This window comes from Zalophus californianus, chromosome 4 (genome assembly GCF_009762305.2).
Source record: "Zalophus californianus isolate mZalCal1 chromosome 4, mZalCal1.pri.v2, whole genome shotgun sequence".
NCBI lineage: Eukaryota > Metazoa > Chordata > Mammalia > Carnivora > Otariidae > Zalophus > Zalophus californianus.
Window position 1 is genome coordinate 160,982,645 of NC_045598.1, and position 12,958 is coordinate 160,995,602.

Consider the following 12,958-nt stretch of genomic DNA (forward strand, 5'->3'; position numbering starts at 1 on the left):
CATATTACGAGACAAATCATTAATGTATTCATTCAATAAATAAATATGTATTAATTACTCTGAGTCTGGCGCTGCGAGATAGTGGGGATGCAGACAAACATAGACTCCATCCCTTGAACCCTCACAGGCTAGCTGAGGTGAAAGTAAAAGAAATCCTTGAAAAGTTTTAAGGAGATATGTGGTCCTATTTATCTTGGTTCCATTTTATTACCTTGGCAAAAAAATTATGCCTGCTTACAGCATCTTTAATCTGAGTTCAAACACAATGCAGAAAAAGTGGCTATTGTAAGGTAAAAGTGCTCTTATAGCCTATGATGCTAGGAGTATGCTGGTGATTATATTTGAAAAAGCTATTTTGTACTGTAGCTTTTATCACTAGAGATTCAAAATGTCAGTATTGGGAAACAAACATCTCTGGTGGTAAGTGCTGAATTGTGCCCCCATAGTATTCATAGTCTGAGGCCCTTATCCCCCGTACCTCAGAATGTGACTATATCTGAAGATAGGGCCTTTAAAGAGGTGAGTAAGTTAAAAAGAGGCCATTAGGGTGGGCTCTAGTCCAATCTGACTGGTGTCTTTGTAAGAAGAGGAAATTTGGACACATACATTCATAGAGAGACAACCATGTGAAAACATAGCAAGAGGGTAGCTACCTGCAAACCAAGGAGAGGCCTCAGGCAAAACTAATGCTGCCAAAACCTTGATTTTGGGCTTCCGGCCTCCAGAACCACGAGAAAATAAATTTTACTTGTCTAAGCCCCCCAGTCTATGGTATTTTGTTATGGCAGCCCAAGCTGACTTGGGCTTCAGATGACACCCATCTGAAGGCAAGGTGAGATCCATGAAATGAAAACCAATTTGATAATTCAGTCACTATGTAATTAATTTGGGCATTGCCATATGTAAGATATTCAGATAACTCAAACCAATCCATGGATTCTTTTTTACGCTGTTAAATACAAATGAGCCCAGAACACTTTCTTATAATTATGTCCTGCTGTTTAAATAATAATAACTTCTAAAGAGTGGTAAAAATATTTTTTCACTAGATGCTCTTATCAGTACAAAATCTGTAACATTTAATGTATCAGTTCCTGTCACTGTGACCCTTCATTTCAATCCTTAAAGGTTTATTCAGCAATCTTCCCCTCAGTCTTCTCAATGAACCACGGTCATTTCTGGCATGTAGGCAGAACAGAGCAAACTTTCTTGAATTAATAAAATTAAGTCTGTCAGATTTAGGCCAGTTGGGTATTAAATTCAAACTAGACCAAATACTGGCTGAACATAGTTGCAGCTTGTATAGATCAGATTTGGCATAAAATTCAGTTTGTGATGTAATGTAAATTGTCAAAGTGAAACTGCTTCAAACTTCATGTGGTTTATTTTAAAAGAGATATGTATCGTACAGAAAAATAAAGCCTCACTTAATGTGAAAATAACTACTTAGACGCCCAATAGAATGAGCATGTAAGTTGAGCATTCATTAAGAATTGGCATATGATTCGCATATTAATCCAGAACTTCATCGTTTCCATTGGATTGAACAGAAAAAGAGAGAAAGCCCAGTAAAAGGCTACCTTTGCTTTTTTTATGTGAGAATTTTTTTAAAAATGTGTTCACTTTAGGAATAGGCACCCTTTACTCTTTTAAGTAAGTGTAAAATGTCCATCACATTTTTTGTAATGAAAAAAAAAAAACTAAACAAACTGACATGACTGCCCCAATAGTGACTATGTTAAATAAGCTCAATTAACCTAACATTGTTAAAATATATGTACCTGTTGGTGACACATTCAATACTGGAGTTTTAAACATCACATTGTGTCATAGCCACCATTTCAATGAATTAAGATTCTTGTCAAAGAACCCTTTTCTCAAAATCAAAAACCAACATTCCAAATGTTCTATAGGATGACTTGAAGGTACAGATTATAAAGGGACAACTAAATGAGTAAAATATTTTTTGGTCCTAAACTTCTACTTAACTTCCTTCAAATTACCATATTATTAGTTCATTCATTCATTCATTCACTCATTCATTCAACAAATGATTTTGGCATGTTTATTACCTGCTGGGTACAATGGTTCACAAACAGGCATGGTACTACTGACAGATCTTATAATGAGAAAGATAAGGATTTTGTAATCAAACACAAATGCAAAATAGATAAACATTTGATATGCCAGGGCCATATGCAATGTACTTAAATATATTTTCTCATTCAGTCCTCATAATACCCATGAGGTCATTACTATTTTTAGCCCCATTTTACTCATGAAGAAACTGAGACATGAAGAAGAGATGGAAGAGGCCAGAGTCCTACAACCTATTTGTGGCAGAGCTGGGATTTGAACTCATGCACCCTGGCTCCAGAGCCTGTATTCTTAATGAATATACTGCAAATATTTTAAATTGTGAGTACTAAACGATACGATTGAAAATACTTTCAATACATTGTGATGAATGATGTAAAGAAAAATTTCATCTACAAAAAAAAAAAAAATGTATACACAAAGCCAAATTTAACTTGAGGCTATCAAGGGAAGCCTCTCGAGAGCATTGATTTTGAAGCCGACTTGAAGGACAATGAAGACAGTGATGGGGAGGGTGGAACGGTGTTTCAGCAGAATAAATAGCATGTCCCAAGGTCCCGATATTTAAAAAAGAGAGAGAGAGAGATTACTTGGTTTAGCATTTTCCCCCAATCTTTGTATTTAAGGGCCAAGATGTATTTTATATTGAATATTTCATTAAAAAAATAAATTCAAATTTTGTACCCAGGGAAAAAAGAAACTGAAAACAATTTTTAAAAGAACAACCAAAAATGCTTAAAAACACAGTAGATGGCAAAATTTCTCTGCAGGGTGCTAAAATTTCTGATACATGAAAAACTCATGGCAAATGGTCATTTTCAAATACGTTTTCACCAAAAAGGCATTTTGAACCAAATTTTATCCCACTGAATTGTGTGTTTTCAATTATGCCTTTGCAGTCAGGAAAGGCCTCCAGGCAGAAGAATCAGTGTAGGCAAAAAAATAAAAGCACAAAATAGTATGACTTGTTCTCAGAACTGCAAAGAACTCAGATTTGGCTGAGGTGTATGGTGAGGTGTGGGGAAAAGAAGCTCTCAGGGATAAAGATAAGATTGGACAAGGGAGTAGAAACCAGATTGCAGAGGGAATTGTAAGGCACACTAACAATTTTCTCCTTTAGGTAATGGAAAAATATCAGAAAGTTTCAAGCGGAGATTTGCATTTTAGGAAGCTCTACCTAAGAGAAGTGGAAGCTGAGAGAAACATGAAAACCAAAAAACAAAAAAATATGGATTGTCCAAGATGCAAGCATTTAAAATTATGTTAATTGATAAAACAGTAAATTCATAATGTGACTAATGATGAAATGAAGTATGAGGCGAGAAAGATAAAAACATGTATTGCAGTCTTGATATCAAGTATATTTTGTTTATTATAATTTTTGAAAGGTAATCAACATAGACTCTATGTGGTAACATCAATGAACTAATGAGCTAACATATGTAAAATCACCTAGGAGGTACCTGAAATATAATAGAGGCCCAATAAATGTTATATCATTTCATCAAATAAGTTCCATTATCAACCATGTCCCAAATTGTAGTATCATTTACACTCTCTCTTTGGAGATACCCACCATTAGAAGAAGTCAGAGCAATAAACTCAAGGGAAAAACACTTTATTTTGGAATTTGAAATTTACAAGCATTCATGGCACTATTTGTGTGTTTAGTGATAAGAAGGCAAGAGTCACCACTTAACACCATCTCTTAACCATTTCTTCTCTTCAGATTTATTATCAGCTTGTCAAGACTCTGTTCTAGACCTCAAAATAGTTCCTCAATGTCATTTGGGGGGAAAGATTCTGACAATGGCATTTTCTGAACTAAACTCTATGTCAAAAACACTCAACTTCAGGATCCAATAAAAGAGGCTGAAGTGGGAGGTAAAACATGTTACATGTCGAATACAGTTATTAATGCCCCTCACTTCACTCTAGCAACATCCCTATGTCATCCCTGTTTATGTCAATGGAAAAACTAACCGTCAAAGAGATCGTGTGATGAACTTCCCTCTGGAAGCAGGTGGGGTAAAAGAGCTTAGCTTTGGAATCAGACACCTTGAGGTTTCAATCCATTGCTTCCTCTCTCTATACCATGTTTCTTAGTCATCCTTTTATTTCCAGAATCTAGCAGATCAAATGATTTAGAAGAGAAAGTCAATCAAAACTGAAGAAAAGAAAGAGGGAAGACAATTTCATAATGTAGCAACCCTGAGCTCATTTTTAGAAAAGAGTTCAGTACAAATCACTTATGAATTCCACACATAGTCGGGAATTCATTCCTAGTCATGTCCCGTAAATAGCTTGAAGGAGACACTGTTGTTGATTCAAATGATTAGAAAAAGACTGAAGTAAGCCAAATGAGCATGAAAATTGACCTTCTACTTCCCGAGTTATCAAAAAATAAAAGAGAAGTTGTTTTTTATAAAGATGATGTGACAGCAACTGCCAGCTGTCCTCTAATACCTGATTTCCCATTTTCCACTATAATAGAACTTGCGAATTTTAGCTAGCCACCTGCCATCTGGCTACTGGGAGTAGCAATCGCCTATCCCTGTTTTCCTCTCAGCTAAGGGTAGCTGTACAATTAAATTCAAGCCAAGAGAATGTGAGGGAAAATGATCTGTGCAACTTCTAGGATATGTCCTTAAATGGGAGGGTGATGAACTTTCTCCCACCTTCTCCCTCCCGCTTCCTGAAACATAGATATGATGGAGCACCATCTCGGACCATGAAGATGAGGGTAACAGCACCCGAGCTATGGATGACAGAGTAATAAGACAAAAGGAGGCTGTGTCCAGTTCTGTAGCAAAGCAGCCATGCCCATCCTGTACCACTTACCTTCATACTATTAGGTGAGAGACACATAAGCTTCTATCTTGCATAAACCAGTGACTCAAGGTCCCTGTTACATGCTACTGAGCCCAAATGCTCCTTAACACCAATGGAGCCCATGACAGCAGGATACTTGTGGACTAGCTCATTCTCTTTTCCAATGTCAGCATCTCCTTCTTCCTTCCTAAGTAGACAAAAGCCAGGAAAGCATACAATGGGGATCAGAAATTAGCTTACATCTTTAACTGGGCAAGATGATTGTTGGAAGTAATTCTAAGTTCACTGAAACATTGCTCTTCAAAAACTGGAATGTAATTTTAGCCAAATGGCTTTTTTTTCTTCTCAATGTGACTAAAACAAAATATGCCAAAATATATATACCACATTGGGTTCTTATTTTGAAAAGAAGGGATCGAAAGGCATATCTGCGTCAGTATGGCCTGCTTGCTTGCTTTCTCTCTTTCCCCTTCCTTCCTTCCTTCCTTCCTTCCTTCCTTCCTTCCTTCCTTCCTTCCTTTTTTATTTTAAATCTATAGAAAACTCATGACTTTGTGAACTAAGTTGGCTAAGGTCAAAACAAATTTTAAGCTAGGAAAAATGTTTTAAACAAGCCACTTTGCAAGTGACTAAGGGGGATAGGGACATCCAATGTCCTAGAGCATATGGGATTGTCTTCCCATATTTTCCAAATTTTACCTTAGTTTTTCTCTAGGCCCTCTGTATATTAAACTTCCTCTTAGAAATAAAACTCAGTTGCATTCTGAAATTTCTAACTTTTGGGCATTTTGCCTATTTAAAAGTGTATGAGTTTTTTAAAATTCAAAAAAAATACTCCCAGTTACTCTTTGTTACAATATGGGAGCAGTCTATGCACTGCAACATATGAGCTGTGTGACCTTGAGCAACTCACTTAACCTCACTCAGGCTTTTTTTTCTTCACCTATAAAGTGGGAATAGTTACCTGTACTTGATTTAGGATTGCGGCATGAAACACCAAGCAAGCACTTAGCAGAGTGCCTGGAACATTATAGGAGCTAAGTAAACATCAGCTGTTACTCAAATTATTATTGCAATTGTTATTTGCCATGGACATTTATAGTTTCTTTGCTCTAAAAATTAATCTCCTTCCCATGGAAAAATGATATTCCTTGACCATATCTGCACACCATCTGCTCTAGTTATTTAGTACAAATGGGTTTATATATACAAATGAGCAATCTATATATTTGCAAAGCGGATGGACAAGGTCAAAAATTAGCCTACATCCATGAAACAGAATGAACTAATGGTACAAAGTAAACTTCTCAGTCAGTTCTTTAATTTTAGCTACTTGAAATTCACACCAAATCCATGTGGGTCTTTTTGTACAATAGTCAAATCATTACCCTTGATTACTATCTGTTTTGTTCATTAACAAAATACCTTTATTAACAGAATATCATTGCTACTTTATTTACTTTGCATGATTCTAAAAGACCATAAAGGGAATATTTTCATTCCTTGTGGCCTTTCATAATAAATATAGGATGAATGTTTATATGTGTGTGTGTGTGTGTATGCATATGCCTGTAGTAAAATAAAAGTTTCTATAAAATACTGTAACATGGGAGGAGAAACAAGAATATTCATTCTTTGTGTCACAGATAGCTGTAAGCGCAAAATAAAATTAAGAAGTTATATAATGGCAAAATTTAATGGAACTGTACTTTTTAAGGCATGTGTCAAATAAGAATGAGAAGATGGTATAAGGCAGAAATACACATTATAAAACAAAAACTGCCATGTAACACATTTAATAATTGTACACTCTTAAATGAACTCTGGGGTCAAAGATCACAAATGTAATTCAAGGATTAAAAATTGTTTCCAACTAGATGATAATGCTCCTTTCATTTGGTGCCTATGAAAAATTGTATAGGATTTACTCTGCGATTATTCACATTTGTTTAACACTCTCCAGTTCCCCTGGCCCAATCCTTCCACCTTTCCCACCCTATCCAAGACAAACCAAGAAAAGAATAAATTCCCTTGATTGAAATAAAAGCAAGATAAAATTTAATCGTATGTCCTGATTGTTTCTTTTAAAGCACTGAACTACAGCCATTTTGCTTAATTTCTTTTCCTATCATTTTTATTTGAGTGTGGCTAACACATGGTACTTACAATATAAAAAGACTTAAAATATCAGATTTTAATAATCCTTAGGTGGCTCTACACAAAGCAGATGTTCTATTATACTTTCCAGATGCTAGCTGTAAGCACAATTAGTTAAAGACAGTGCTTACATATCATCTTAGTAAATTTCAGTACATAGTTAAAATTACGTTAGAGAAGAGAGAGAATGAGCAAAGGCCAGGACTACTTAACTGCAAGGAGAATCGCCAAGAAAGATTAAGTTGGCATATGCAATGCCAACAACAGGCAGAACTAAAAAGCAACTGTAACCAATGTAGTAGTGTTTTCTTAGTGTGCTAGGACCACAAAGAACTATCATACACCAACTCTGTTCACAGTTTTCTGCCTTGCATGAAGTTTCAACCTAGTTCTTAGGTATTCCAGAAAATTTCAGACAACAAGATGCAAATATACACTTTCAGAATACAACAACCCGATAAAACTCAGTTTGAGTAGCTCTTATCCAGTTTGCTAGAGAAGCCAATTTTTACATTTTAAACAATATTAATTTTTTTCTATGTTCACTTACTCTTCAGTATATTGCATGATAATCAGTCTCTTTATTAAGTACTGCCTTGTCTTTTGAATGTGCTACAAATTATCTCCGATATTAGTTCAACTCAATGAGCACTGAATACCTATTATGTTCAAAGGCCTGTACTGGGAGAGACAAGAATAAACTAGCCAGGGTTCCCGGCTCAGAGGTCGAGTTTTCATTCAGGGACTATCAAAACTGCAGCATCAAATTCAGTTCCCAACTTACCCACAACCCTGGTTATATGATATGACCTAAGCAAACTTTAGGTTGAATCCATTTTACTGAGTTTCCCTTAGTTGTCCCAACCCCTATTACAGTCAGCATCTGGTAGCATTTTCTTAAGGCAGAAAACACAGGTAGGATGTTAATGCTTAAGCAAAAAAGAACACCTCCTTCAGATCAACCAAGTGGATATATATGAATCCCTCATCGTCTGCAAAACACAGTGCTGGCTCCTTACAAACAAAAATGAGGTAATCAGAAATGGAAAATCAAATATGTGAAATGACCCGCTAATCCCCTATTCTCTGGATTTCACCCTCAGGTGAAATAGTTATAGACTATGCTTACTTTCTATATGGCAGTAGAGGGAGAAGTCCATTCGTTTTCACTCTTAACACAACTTAGAGATTTCAGTTTATTTTTCTTGGTCAATTTCAAATGTGTCAGTCTATGTAAAAATTAAATAAAATTGGAAACTTACCTTGGATTGTCTAATTAATGTTGAATGTTACTAAATTGCTAGTATTTAACAGTTTTTGGCCTACAAAATAACAACTTCATATGGTTCGGCCTTTAAAACTCTGCTTTGTGGGGTGCCTGGGTGGTTCAGATGGTTAAGCATCTGCCTTCCGCTCAGGTCATGATCCCAGGGTCATGGGATCAAGCCCCACATTGGGCTCCTGGCTCAGTGAGGAGCCTGCTTCTCCCTCTGCCTCTCTCCCTGCTCATGCTTTCTCTCTCTGTATCTCTGTGTCTCAAATGAATAAATAAAATCTTTAAAAAAAAATAAAAAAAAACCTCTGCTTTGTAACTTGAACATACTGTTTTATTAATTAGGAAACCTGAAAACTTTTACATTTAATTCAGTAGGATCTGAATATTCATACAGTGATTTGATAATTTTAAAATGAAATTTCATTTTTAAAAAAACAAGAGACCTAAAGATGGAAAATAACACAAAAAGTAAGGAGGTTATACTCTCCTCAAAAGTGAAAGTAAACCCACTGAAATGAATGCACTGAAGAAAGCATCCTCTTTCTAAGATGCAAGCTGATATTACTGACATGACTAAAGATTTGTTTTCTAACAGCTGCCTTTCAGAAGCGTCTCCTTTTGTCCGTGGTCCAAGGGGTGGGGGGTACGGGGAGGAACCATACAAAGTGTGTGCTGACCTCTCACCTCTTAAAGGCCAAATTTTAAATGAGTCCATATATTCATTCCCTCTTAACTTAATTACTACTAAAAAGTGACTACACAAAAACACACACAGTAATAGTTGCTCGAAGTGAACCAAAGACTCACGTGTACACAGTCACAAAAATGAATTTGCCTTTTAAGTTCACAAGACATCATCCTCCCCCTGGGTCCCAGAGTGCGTCTGACTAAAACGCTCACATTACACCTACCTGGCTGTCCCTGCAATTTGAAGATTAACAGATGATTAATCAGTCAGAGAACAATAAAAACTCCCTTCAGAAAAGATGAAGGGGAAAAAAACCGAGCATATTTTTCTGGCAAGAACATAGAGATGATCATGTCACTGATCAGGCTTCTTTAACTGATCCGCTTGTCCTCGGAGGTAGTGGTGGGTGCTCACAGGTACTGTTGAGAGAGTACTGCTGAGTTCAGCACCTTCCCCTTTAACAAAAACAAAAGCAAGTCGTTCTATTAGTGCCCATACCTTAAGGTGCTTTTGGCCCTCCAAAGTACTTTGCAAGAACAGATTTTATTTATTTATTTTTTTTAATAGAGGGAGGGGGACAGGCAGAGGGAGAGAGAGAATCTTAAACAGGCTCCATGCCCAGGGCAGAGCCTGGTGCGGGGCTCGGATCTCACGACCCTGAGATCATGACCTGAGCCGAAATCAAGAGTCGCCGCTTAACCCACTGAGCCTCCCAGGCACCCCTGCAAAAATGAATTATTATTGTTACATTGATCTCTGATTATAAAGAACTTACTCTCCTCAAGATTCTCTACAGCAATACAGCTGACATTTTTTGTAGCAAGATCAATACTTCACAAGTGTCCAGTTGTCTTTTAGGATCAGCAACACGAACCCTGAGGACTGGCTTAACTCCATTCTAAACTAAATCCTTTCTGTAAACCCATTAGCACTCATCACTACCAGACTTTCTCTTGCTCGTTTGTTAATTTCACTTGTTTATTGTCTTTCCCCCCCTCCTAAAAGATACACTCCATGATGGCCCTGGTGTGTCTCATTCATGGCTGGCTCTATCTCTTGTGCCTAAATAATATGAGTCACTTAGGAGAGCATATAGTAAATAATGCTGAATTAATAATTAAGTAATAGAAAGTAATAGTACTAACACTAGTAATAGCATGAATATATAAAAACACTAAAATAAGAATGATTTCTTGTTTGTACTTAGTATTTGTCCCTCCTCAATACTGTTCCTACAAACTTTACACATTTTGCAGATATTTGTCCCAACTTCATAACAGCTGGGTTATGAGTAATAAGAAAACATTTATAAAGCGCTCTGAATTTCTGCCATAAAGCATTATATGTAAATAAAAGAGGACCTGACTGATTGGCAAAATATGCACTTTGCATTCACTTATAAATCAAACATCTGTTGTTGGGTATCATAGGGTAATACACACTTTCACACACATTATCATTATTAATCTACATTAGATCCTATAGTGGACAGCATGCTTCCAGGCTTCCAGATTAGAAATAATGCTGAGACTGGTTGAGCCTATTAGTTAAGAATTTAAACAGACTCTAACCCAGTATTTTGTCATAATCTAGTGTTCTTGTTTTCTTATTTTGCCATTCCAGCAGACACTTCAATGCTGTGCTATTTTCCCATCTGCACAGGAAACATGCCTTGGCAATGGGGAAGGCTCGTTCCTATAAAGATCTACTGTAGGAGGCACAAAGGGTTGATGGTTAAGCACTGAGGCTCTGGATTCAGACCGCTTGCAACTGGCTTTGTCACTCACAGGCAGAGTGACTTCGTCTTAATGTCTCCATTATCTCCGTTTCCTCACATGTAAAACAGAGATAATAAACAAGAAGTATCAACCATTTTTAATAACAGAGTAGATCACTATGGTTGTCAGTAACATATCATGCAACTTATCTATTTTTTTTCTTTCTCTTCCTTTTTTTTTTTTTTTTTGGCAAAAAACCGAAAAACAAAAAACAAACCTTATTGCTTCCATTTGGTCCACTGCTTGGGAGAGGGCTCCCAGGTGTTTGAAAGCTGCCAAATGTCTGTGGGGAGAGGCTCAGACAGAAGCCCTGACACCAGGGGTGATGCAGAGGGTCCCTGAGAGGCTGCTGGGCTGTGAGGTTCCTAGTCATGCTTGAGGGTGAGGCTTTAAGAGACATACTCGCCCAGCTGGGGGACTGGCCAGGCTGGGAGATCAGTCAGGTGGTTGCTCATCTCCTTGATGAGTTTCACCTCCTCACCAGGAAGTGGTTCTCCAGGAAGTCACAGAGGTGGGGTCTGTGCGGGCAGAACTCGGGACATGCAGATCACAAAGGGCCTGGTTCAGGTTCTTCTTCGGGGCCAGGGCGGCTTCTGTGGCTTCCACGGCTTTAGCCCCCCCCCCCCCCCCCCCCCCCCCCCCCGCCCATCTTGGGAGGACTTTTGCACGTCCTGGAAGATGCTGCTGCCACCCCGCTGGTTGTTCGGCGCCCTCCTACTGCTCCCCCACCAACTCTCTGAAGAAGCAGCAGGCACCCTCCAGAGCCATCCCTTGCGGTGCAAACAGACACCCAGGGAGAGGTAAGTGTGGGAGGCTCCCAGAAGCAGGATGACCAAGTTGTTGACTGCGGCCTCCACCTCAGTGGATAACTGACGAATCTGGAAGCTCAGGGTTGGTAGCACAATATGGAGCTAATCACAGAAAATGGTGTTGGCTGGTCTCGGAGGCAAGGGACGGCGGAGGTGTGACTGGAAGGCTGGGGGCTGTTAAGAGGCGGGAGGAGGGGAGTCAAACACTATTGAGGCAGGAGACTCAGGACCGCTGGTGGGCTGCCTCCATTTCTGCAGCCCATTTTAAGAACAAGCCTTCCATCTTACGTGAGAAATCCGTTTTTAAGAAAACTCCCTTTCCTGTATATGGAACTGGTTTGGAATTTAGAAATAAAATCTTCCTAGAAATAGAACAAGGTTGACATGGTTCATATACATCTGTGAACATGGGAATTGGAGGGAAAAAGATTATGAGTTTTTCATGAAGATTTTCATGCCTTCAAACTTCCCTTTATATTCTGTCAGGGAGACATCTACCAGTATCTATGGCAAACAATGAAATGTCTCGCACGTGTATCACTCGAGTCCTTATCAAATGAGGTTGTTTTCAAAAATAGCTTTGTTGAGTATATTTCACATACCCTATAACTCACTCATATAAAATGTGCACTTCAGTCTCTTTTATTTTTTTATTTTATTTTTTATATTTTATTTATTTATTTGAGAGACAGAATGAGATAGAGAGAGTACATGAGAGGGGGTAGGGTCAGAGGGAGAAGCAGACTCCCTGCTCAGCAGGGAGCCTGATGCGGGACTCGATCCTGGGACTCCAGGATCATGACCTGAGCCGAAGGCAGTCGCTTAACCAACTGAGCCACCCAGGCACCCTTCAGTCTCTTTTAGTATATTTTCACGATTGTGCAACTGCCCCCACAATCAATTTTAGAAGATTTTCATCATCCCAGAGATAAACCCTGTCTCCTTTAACAATCACTCTTTTTCTCCAATTCTCCCAGCTGGAGGCAATCACCAGTTTACATTATGTCTCTATGAGAAGTTTGTCTTTTTTTTTTAAGATTTGTCTATTTTAGAGAGAGAGCGTGAGTGGAGGATGGGGCAGAGGGAGAGGGAGACAAGCAGACCCCCTGCTGAGCTGGCAGCCCAACTCAGGGCTCCATCTCACAACTCTGAGATCATGACCTGAGCAGAAACCAAGTTGACACTCAACCGACTGAGCCACCCCAGGTGCCCCAAGAAGTTTTTAAAATGATGGATTCCAAAGTTAAATCAATGGATGAATTAGAATTACATAACTAACATATATAAAAGTTTTATAAGTAAAATGTGAATCATTTCTTGA